Here is an 11,323-nt window from a genome sequence, read left to right as displayed (position 1 = left end):
ACAATACAATATTTACAGTTGTATAGAAGGGGACATGATAAAAAGATACTTTTCCCCAGGCACCACTTTTAACAGCAGGACCACCAACCATCACGTTTGCCCTGTACTGAGGGGTCTTCTGGGAAATGGAAGGTTCAGTGCTAAAACTGAGAAAAATCTCAAGTAAACCAGAACAAATGTGTCACCTTGCCAGGTTTCCTGATGCACCCAATTCCTGATTGATGATCTAGCACCCATCTTAGCAGTTTCCCCGACATGGAATTTCAATGGACACAAAGCAGTCAGTGTTCAACATTTTTCTCAATGACATCTGAAATGAATAAAACTCACCACTCCAAAGGAAAACATCTCAAAGCCTTTGAATATTTCATATTCTATAGGTTTTGGAGGAAAGGGGACAAGTGTTAAAAACCAGACCAACTTATTCAAAAGAAATAGAATCAATACGGCAACTGCAATTGTGCAACTAGTGATCTCTAAAGAGTTGAGAAAATTTTATGCACGAGAATACATTATTACTCGATGAAAACCAGCCTCCTACAGAAACATCACGTGACTCATTTAAAACTCATTTGTTGAAAGGTTTGAAAACGGACTAAAATTGACTTCTGCTTTCAGTAACACTAAATAATGGAATTAAATAAGGATCTCGGGTTGACAGGGCAAAAAAAAGAAACCAATATAACCTAATAACTCCTTTCCATTTTAATTTCTATAATTTTATGTTTGGGAATAATGGTAACGCTTTCCATTTCTGAGGGGTGAGCAGCTCATTCTAGAATGTGAATGATGTACATTCCTTAATATTTTCCCCCAAAATGAAGTTTCTATTTACCTTTTTAAAATTTCATATGTAAGGTTTTTCAAAATATTCCTCTGTTTTATTGAAAAGAACACAAAATTTTGTTTTTCCTTTAAACCAACTTATTCAAATCACCATATATTCATGGAGTAGCTATTATGTTTAAGGGACTATTCAGAGTGCTATAGGAAATACTAAAAGTGATTAAGAGATTCCCTGCCCTCAAGGAGCTTGAATTCAGGTGTAATAAGTACGCAAACAGCTCTAAAAGCAGACAACATAAAATAATTGTCAGAAAGAAAGTTTAATAAGGAAGGGCTAGTACATCTAATTGATGAGTAGGAACAACTTTAAAGATGGAAATAATAATTGAAATGGATCTTAATAATGAGTAGAATTTCGATGATGCAAAGCATTAAACTTTAGGTTCAGGGGACTGTGTGATAAGTATTGTTGGACTGGAGTGTCTGGTGTATTGAGAGGGTCAAAAAGAAGTTGGAGCTCTTTGAGCAGACCAAGGACAATAGGAAGAATTAGTGATTAAATTCCTCAGTCAATAGGGAGTAAATGCAGATTGCAGGGCAGAGGCATGATACCCTCAGACCTGCATTTCACTGTTTTTCCTCAGCACTGGTTTACAGCATGAATGGGAATGAAAAGAGCATAGTAGAGATGGAGACCAGGAGATAAGATAAGAAGTGTCGAGAACCGCTGGGCGTGATGGATCATGACTGCAGTCTCAGCACTTTGGGAGCCCGAGGCGGGCGGATCACTTGAGGTCAGGAGTTTGAGACCAGCCTGGCCAACATGGTGAAACCTCCTTCTCTACTAAAAATACAAAAATTAGCCAAACATGGGGGTGGGTGCCTGTAATCCCAGTTATTCAGGAAACTGAGGCAGGAGAATCGCTTGAACCCGGGAGGTAGAGGTTGCAGTGAGCTGAGATCACACCATTGCACTCCAGCCTGGGTGACAAGAGTGAGACTTTGTCTCAAAAATGAAACAAAACAAACAAGCAAACAAGTGATGCGAGCCTCAACAAAGGTAATAGGAACAAAAAGGAGGGAACACAAAAAGAGGGAGGAATGTGGTTAAAAATCTTCATAACTTGAAGCGCCTGAGTTACAGGAAGTCAAAGGTGACTCAGGTTGAACCTTGACAAAGGGGACTTAAGTTGGTGCTAAAAAAGCAGAAATGGCGGAGAAAGATGAAAGGTTGGATCTTCTTGGAAATTATTTCCATTTGTATTACTTGATGTTGATATTTTCCTTCACATTTTTCTCTATCTAATGTTATGCCATCTCTAATTTTTAAAAGATTTCCTTTTCTTTTAAATATCTTTCCAGCCCCTTGAAGCTAGCATTTTATTGTGGACTTTCTTACTGCTCAGTACTGCATGGACACTTGGTAGTACAAGCTACACAGAGTCTAGATTTACATTGTCCTAAATTAAACTAATTGTGAGCTCTTTCAGTCTTTCTTTTACTCCAAGCAAAATATCAAATAGCTTTTCAAAATGTCTATAGGGTAGTTAGGGGAAGAACAGCAATCAAAGATTTTAATACAAAAATTGGCATTGTAGTCCCAACTTTGTTTAATCAGAAAGAACTGTTATCGAATGGTGCTTTCCACTGGGTTCACATCACCCTCACTGCCTTAGATTATCTCCTGAGCTATTGATGCTACCAGATCTAACCCTCTAGCACGAGTCAAAATGCGGAGGCTTTCCAAGAGGCTTGGGAATGTAAATGCTTTTATTTTCTTCCTCTCTTAGATTGGTAAATATTCCATCAGGTTGATAGAAAAAGTGTTGTCCCAAATAAAGACATGGGCTATTGCCTGACTGCAGTTATTATAGTTGAAATCTTCTCAGTCACAATGGTGGCAGAAACCACTAGCTCTCTTCCTGACTTAGTCAAATTAGAAGGTGTTTGTCATTCTTTGCCTGGCTAGCAGGAAATTAAGTTTCAGTGAAGCATTTGGGTCACACCCTTAGTATCTAAGAATGATCTCCTCATAAGATAAGTTTACAGTATTCAGTTACTCTGGGGCATTACCTTTTGATTACTTTTTTCATAGAGCGAACATGTTTAAGTCAGCTTTAATATTTTACACAGCTGTTCCAGTTTCAAGACCAGCATCGTTTTGAGTCACGTGGCAACCCTGGCAAAGTCTCCAGTAATGTCAGAGGAGAATCTGGAAAAAATTGTCTGAATGTTTTCTCAAAAGTAATCAGTTTTATTTCTTCAAGTGGGCATTGTTTTCACTGTAAAATAGTATCCAGCTCTGACAGGCGTTAAGTGGTGGTGGCTGCCTAATCTTAAATGGAAGCAACAAAATGAATCTGCCTCCAAAATAATGCCTTTCTACCAACGTGTTTTTCTCATTCACTTTTTTCTTTCCTTTCACTGATGACTTTCCAGCTGTTCGTTGGGTCAGGCATAGTTCTTGCCTGTTTTTCTTTGTAGGCTGTTGACTCTCTGGGACTCACATTTAGGTGGCATACTCCTTTTTTTTTTCCCTTTGGTATGTTCTCCGACATTTCAACATGCTAAGAAAAGCATTCTACAATTTCCACCTGGGGCAAACTTGGAACATTTCATTCTAAAGTTCTGCTATTTCTAGTTAGTGAAATGATTTTAGAAGAATTTGAGTAAGAGTAAAAATCACAGACTGATTGAAGAACCAGCACATCACTTGATTGCTTCTCTCTGTTTATATTGTCCAGCTCACACCTGAATTCCATATAGTTTTCATGGCCATTTAATAACATTTGAAAAATTACTTTCTCTCTCCTCCCCCTCCCCCAAAAAGAAAACTACCCGAAGAGAAAAATCAGTAGCCCTATATACCATTCATCCATTCATTTCATCTTTTGTTGATTTTGTAAGAAAGAAGCTATATGGGTGCTTAGCTTTAACTTTATAATTAAAATTCAGAATATGATACAATTATCTCTGTGTTGTATTAACCCACATGTCTGTGGTTTTTCAGGTAATTGACCATTTAAATTTGACAATTGTGATCCACTCCAAAAATATTTATACTGTCTATTTCCCTATTTATTTTCCATATTCCTCTGTCCCTGAAAAATAATCCGTTGTTATAAAGGAGAAGCCATATGAGCATTTGGAGCCTTCCTACCCTGAGGGTGATTGGGAAGTCTGTACTTTCATTTTTATTTTACTTTTTTATACTTTGCACTTTACAGTGTGATTCAAAGTTGCCGAGTCAAATGTAATCTTTGTGCTTACAAATAAATTCAAACAGCTTTGAAATTGTTTGTCACAATTTTCATTTGGGCCCTTAGAATCTTGCTTTCTTTTTGTAAAAGCCACATTTTACATTCATAAACCATTGCATGTTGCTCATTTAACCCTGTTCCCACGCTCCACTCCAAATGCATTACTGAGTGACCCCGCATGTCAGCACTATAGCATTATACAGTAAATAGAGTGTTTTGCTTCATAAATCAAGCATAGAACTTATAGCCAACTTCAGCATAAAAAAGTCACTGAAATAATATGGCCCAGCTGCAGGAGAGACACATTGTATTCATAAAGCTAGCCTTAAATTACTGACATTTAAATCCAGATTTGACAAAGCTAAGACTATTTTGGAGGATTCTGAGTAATCCTCATGAAATTCCAAATTTTTCTTTTGTTGTTTTGAAGGATATTCATTTTTGAAAGGAGAGGTTAGATTCCGTCCTCCCCACAGTTATCTTTGATGGTATCAGCAAGGCACTCTTGGGTGGCCAGTTCACATAATCATCCAAGTCACTTTGCAAATCGTTTATTTTTTCTTTGGGAACCTGCTCTCTGAGGCATAGCTCTCTGATATTATTGTGTCAATCAGCAGCGAAATGCAAAGGTGATTTGAAAAAATCAGGTTTGGGTTTCTCCCCCATCTAAATCAAATTGAACACTAACGTCTCATTGAGGATGTCCAAGGATAGAAACTAATTTTATTTTGAGAAGCAATTTGTATTTCTCTGTTGGAAAAAAAAGAAAGTCGAAAAGCCCGGCAATCAGCCAGACTTCCAGCTTTCACTGTTCTCTGTTCATTTTCCTTATAGGTAGCAGTTTTGAATTCAAAATTTAAAAATACACCAGAAGAACCCATATTTACAGTGCTCTCTCCGAAAGCATGCTTTGCAAATCACCTATAACGGTAACACCCTGTCATTGGAGAATTGTGAACATACTGGCTAGTTTAGGCCATAATCTCTCTAGCCAACGCAATTTGCTGAAGAAAATTAAAATTATTCTGTTTTCCCATTAAATTTCACTCTCCCTACCTCACCAAAAAATCTGCTTTTTAAAGCACAAAACTAAATGCTTATAACAAACATAATTAAAATAGTATAAGAATTAATGAGATATATGAAAAAGTGATGTCTTTATCTTATTTTTCATGCAAGCAGATTGATATGCATTACCCACTTTGTTAAAAACATTTATCTAGTAACTATAACATGAGTTTGACCTGATTTTTTTTTTTAATTTAATGTCCTTACTAATAGGTAATTTCTTTGTTCACCCAGGATAGAAGAATGCAACTGAATTATATTCTTGAATAAATTGCCTTCTGGAATTCAACTACTTCTTTTGGAAAGTAGCAATATCTTCAAATTAACCTCAGTTAACACGAATGGACTAAAAAAATTGTTCAAGAATTTATGTAGTTCAAAAATTGTCAGATTTGTGGAAATGAATAATGTGTTTGGATTTTTGGAAGACCTTTACAAATTTTGAACCTCCTGCAGTTCCATTTGGTGTAAAGAATTATACTGTAAACAAGGGGCTCCATCTGTACTTTTGAAATAACTATTCAGTTTTCCATTTCAGTGCTCAGACAAATTGACACGACAAACTGAAAAGCAGAAGTTACTGTTCAAAGAAGTTCAAGAGTAAACATTTAGTCAACTCGTCTGCTCAGATTGAGAGAGATTCGGTGCACAGGAGTCTACAATTCTGAATGTAGGTTCTAGAATGGCAATGAAGACTGTCAGGGAGTGGACCTTCCAGTTGCCTCAGGTCACATCTAAAATATGAATCTACCCATAGGGCCCTCACATTTCTAGGTATTTTATATGCATTTTGCCACACTTAGGAATGAGAAGAAATATTTGTATTAAAACTTTATTTACTAACTTTAGCTTTTTTCCGCCCCTTTCACTGCTGACTTCAGGCTACTAGTTGGTCTCCATATTTGGCTAAGGGGATAAGAAATCACATTTCTAGGAAGCAGACCAAGGTGACAACAGCTGTCGGGAACTTCTTCCCTAGAACCCAGCAAGGGAAGTTATACAATGCTGTTTGAGTCATTATTTCAATTCAGCTCAACAGGAAATTACAGATCACCAATGCATAAGGTTTTATGATAGGTGCTCAGTGATCTGCTTATAGCAGGAGCTGTCATGTTTAAACCAAAATTTAGGTAAATATAAATGGAGAGGGAGGAGAGCAATAAGTCCAGACTCCCACAGAACATTTGGTGCATGTCGTTCTCCTGATCTCAGCGTTTTTTCCCCAGTGCTTTCTATTTAGGCCAATTGCTCCAGGATTCGGGGTCCAGTCCCAGTTTCTCCCACGATGCCCAAGAGTCATGCACACCCCAGTCAGACATGCATTCTCATTGTGTCTGCATGAAGCCCTGCACATCCTGTGAGAGACGATTCTCATGCCTCTTGCTTTTCAGTAATGCACTTTCTTCTCATTTCCCATTCTTTACATGCTCTCTCCTTTCGGGGCTAATATAAAGCTTCCATTCTTGGTGCAATCATGCCTGCAGTACTGCATGGTGTGGCTGTACTCTCCTTCTACATCTTACAGCACCTATGGTCTCTACCATTAATTTGGAATACACCATGCATACCCTGGCATCGTGATCTATCTTGTAATATGTCTATTTTTCTCTCCAACGAGATCATGTGTTCTCTGAGAAATCACAATGTCTTTTTGTTCCCTTTGGCCTGAGTACATAGTAGGCTCTCAAGGACATTTGGCTGATTTAACGATGAAGCATTGTGTGGGAGTCTGTGAAATTGGATAAGTTAACGTGGTACATTCCTATGGCAGTTAATCTGTGCAGATTTGTGTTGGATTAAATTCATCAAACTTAGATAAGACTCTTTCTGCTACTGACTGGTGCAGTATTATTTCTTCCAGATGAAAAGACAACTAAATTTAAACCTCTCTAAAGTGTGGAATGCAATTGAAAGCAACTTAAATTCTGAAGGCGTTTTATTTATTACAAGAATACCATTAAATTTCTGAGGTTGTCCCGCTCAGGGGAACATTTAGTAATTTCTTTAACAGTTAGATTATCTCTATTCAATGTCCTAAAAGAGATATCAAGAAAACTCCAGATGAGGATAAGGGATGGGAAATAGCATTGAATCCATGTTTTTTGGCATTTCATTCTCCCTGACAACCCTGCAAGGTGGATGGAATTATCTTAATTGTATGCATGAGAAATCAAAATTCAATTGTTAAATTAATTGTCCAAGGTACACAGAGACAATTCAAGCCTCTCTGTTTTTTGTCTCTTGTCCTACACCATCACTGTTGCAATAAGAAAGCCTGTGCTGTTCTGACAATTGGGTCGATGTCTTGTCAAAACTCCTCATTTTGTTCCAAAAGGAACATTGCCAGCACTTTCCCCCATGTGTGGTGCTGTGGCATTTCTACAGATTTGGGATGTGGGAGTGATTCTGTTGCAAGGCAAATGTGGTTTGGTTCATCTGGTAGGATAAACCCTTTAGGTAGAAGGCTTCAGAGTCTTCCTCAGTTATGTTTTTCCGCTTGACCAAATCTTGCAGCTCTGTGCAGTAATCTGATAGGTTACTTGGTTCTGTGTGAGAGGCTGTTAAGTCGGAGGGAATGGAACATCAAGACAGGTATCCTAGAGAGGGCCAGGATGATCACTAATGAAGAGCTTGCATATGAAGCTTCAGCAGACAAAGCTGGACCAGGGAGACATTTGGTCTATGTTATGCATTGGACCTGTCAGTGCTCATCCATCACACCTCTTATGGGTAGCAGTACTCCTGTAGTTTGTCTGTGGTCATCTCATGGTTTTTGTTTGTTTTGATCATGTTTTGCTTTCGTAGGTCTCCCTGGAGTGGACTTGATTCTCCACTTCCCTTTCCTTTCTCCTTTCTCTGATCGGTACAAAGCTAACTTTGTTTATGTTCTAAGTGGCTCTTCATTTTTTCATTTACCAGCTCTGTTGATGCCCTGTCAACTCTGCTAGACTTGCTGTGGTAGTCTCACAAGATGGCTGCCACAATTCTTCCTCTCCTTCTATGCATATGACACTTCTCTCCTTACAAATAAGGCCTAGACCCTTCCCCTGAAATCTGGCCTGGCCTTGTGACTTGCTTTAGTCAATAGAATGTGAAAGAAGTGATACTGGACAAGTTCTGATCCCAGCCCTCAAGAGGTCTGGAGGCTTCCACTTTCTTTCTTGGAAGCCAGCTCTATGTAAAAACTTGAACTACCTCGAGATCACCATGTTGTAAAAAAGGCCTGGCTAGCCACTTGGAGAGACCTTGTGGGAAGAGAAAGAGAAATAGAAACTCAGCCGGCCCCCATTGTTTCAGCCATCACAGCTGAGGCACCAGACAGCTGAGTGAAGGAGCCATCTTGGATCTCCCAGCAACCGTCATGGGGAGCAAAGCAACCACTCAGCTAGGCCTAGAATAGATTACAAAATTGGAGAAATAATTTTTTCGTTGTTTTAAGCCACTGAGTTTTGGAGTGTTTCGTCATGCAGCAGTAAATAATTGAAACAGTTGTTTAAAGCATGCATCCATAATCCACTGTGATATTCTAGAGCTGTGTGATACAATATGGTATTAGCCAAATGTGGTTGCTTAAATTTAAATTAATTAAAACTAAACAAATGTAAAAACGCAGTGTCTCAGTGTCTCTAGCCACATATGAGGTGCTCAGTAGCCTTTGTTTTGGAAAGCATATATGAAACCTTTCCATCATGAAAGAAAGTTCTGTTGGATCATAGTCATTTTCCATTTTCTGGAACTGTATGTTACTTATTTGTCAAGAAATATCAGTCCTAGGAAATTAGTTCAGTGGAGCGCAAGGCTTTTGTCAGGAGTAGAGACAGCTCCTCTGGCACAGATGCACAGGAGCCAGGCTAGGTGTCAAATATCAGGCCAAGATGGTCTACCCTTAGCCTGTAGGCAGTGGGAGCAAAGGTTTTTAAAAGAGGGAGGTGACCTCAGCTTCCAAATATGTTCTTAGGGAAGGTGAATCTCATGCAACATAAATTTACCTGGCTTCTACACTGAAAGGACCTCTCTTAATCTTGTTAGTCATTTGTTTATCCAAACTTCTCTTATTGTCAACTGTTGTTTATTTCTTCAATTATAATTTTAACTCACCCTCCTCGGGGTAGGGTAGGAATAGAATCAAGCCTATTTTCTGTCAATGGAGTAATTTGGCAACTCATTATGTCTCAACTTAATAGAATTGGCATAAAACACAACAAAAATCATGGTGCTGTTTAAAATATTACAGTTTTCCACAACATCACTGATAAAGATACATTTTTTACATCTTCTCTACACCAATAAAAATACAAATCTCAAAGTTTTTTGCTATGGTTCTCTCATTATTGTTTTTAACATGAAGTAAAATAAATGTTCCTTATCTGTGTTGAAACTAAATCACAAACAACCTGGTCTAATATCAACCAAAGAACATAAAATAATTATATTGAATATATATATTATTATAACTATTATAACTAAAAGAAAAGTTATATTTGATTAGTTCGGTTTTGTAGTAATTCTCTTTTTGTAGAATGTGACATAAATCAGCTTATCTCAATTAAAACCAAATAGATTTCTAATAGCATAAACTGTAGGCCTCCTTCAATATATCTGTTTACTATTTTAAAAATAATAGTGCAACAGGGAGCTGGAAAGCTTTTGGCTTCCTCACTTTGAAGGTGCAGATGTTGATCTTGGTATTGGTTCATTCTCTGGTGAGTGAGGTGACCATGGACAAGTTCCATCACCTATTAGATATGTCTATAGGAGGACCCCAAGGTCCCTTCAGCACTGCGTTTGTTGATTCCACACTTTCGTATAAGCTCTTCCAGCTTGAGCTACTGAAAAAAAAATATTCTTTTGACTCAAGATGTTACCAAGGTATAAAAAAAAAAAAAGCACTACAACTCTGCTGTTCCTCCCATTGGGACCTGATTCTTTGCTCCTCAAATTAAAAAAAAAAAAAAAAAAAAAATTCAGGACTGAGTGCGAAGACCCACTGGTTCCTAAAATTTACCCCACCATGTTAGTTTGGGAGTGGTTAAAAGGAAAGAAAAAATAGAACATTTCTTTCTCAAAAAATATTTTTCTGTCTCTGACTCCCTGCCGTGCTCTCATTTTAATGTGTTGGTGGCTAGGTCATTTTCGTTTTTTCTCCCAGATCTTCATGATCGCAGCTACCATATTTATGTAGAGTATCTGCAGAGAATTCTCTCCCACACAGCTAAGAAGAATTTTTGTTCTCAAAGCCATTTGTTGAAGTAACCATATGGATACTTCTCCCTCCTGTTATTCTGGTCTTGGGACTTTTTCTTATTTACATTCATCCTTGCTGCCTTCATTCTGTCCATCCACCCATCCATTAGTCCATAGACACACATGAATTATAGACCTATTCTCATGACACTTCTGTAGGGCTATGAGAAATGAAAGATCATGCAGAAGTATCTTCTTCTGAATAGGGCAGTAAGGTAGCTGGAAAGATTTCCAAGTCTTAACTTTGGAGGTGTAGATGGAGATCCTGGTATTGGCTTGTCCAGCATAAGTTTTTTGTCTTTGGACAGGTTACATCTCCTGTAAGATATGTGAAGGGTGTTGGCAAAAGAGTGGAGATTATCTTGCCCTAGAAGGAGAGAAGTCCAAGAACAGCCCACAAGAGGCTCTCCCTCAGCTCAATGCACTGATGCTGGGTGACTGTGGGAGTGACAGAGGGCAAATTAGTTCCTCACCTGAACCCTCGTTACTCATTGTACCTTGTCCTTATTTCCATAGGCACCAGAATTCTTTTTCTATTTCTGCCACCTTCCCTTTATCTTGCTTCATCTATGGCTGCTGGAAAAACAGTCATCCTTCATTGCTCTCAGATGTATATCATCTATAGGTATATCTATCAGCTATATGCATAATGCATCATGTAAAAAATAACTATGTTGAAAGTAGGACGCAATAGATCTACAGGACTGAGTAAATCTCATACATTAGAATATTTTCTTTGCAGTGCCTTATAAATCACAATGATCTCAAATATTCAGTGGAAATATCAACAAGTCTGATAGAGCTATTTGAACATGAAAGTCAAATTAACTATTCTAATTGTTAATTGGTAATATTTGCTGGGCACTTGCTACATGCCAGGTATAATGCTAACAGCATGAGAGGCATTATCTTATTTAATCCTCTTGACAAGCCTAGGAGGTAGGTGTCAATATCATCCACATGTT

The sequence above is a fragment of the Macaca mulatta genome, chromosome 18 (assembly GCF_049350105.2).
Source record: "Macaca mulatta isolate MMU2019108-1 chromosome 18, T2T-MMU8v2.0, whole genome shotgun sequence".
Classification (NCBI taxonomy): Eukaryota; Metazoa; Chordata; class Mammalia; order Primates; family Cercopithecidae; genus Macaca; species Macaca mulatta.
This window is presented reverse-complemented; position numbering follows the sequence as displayed.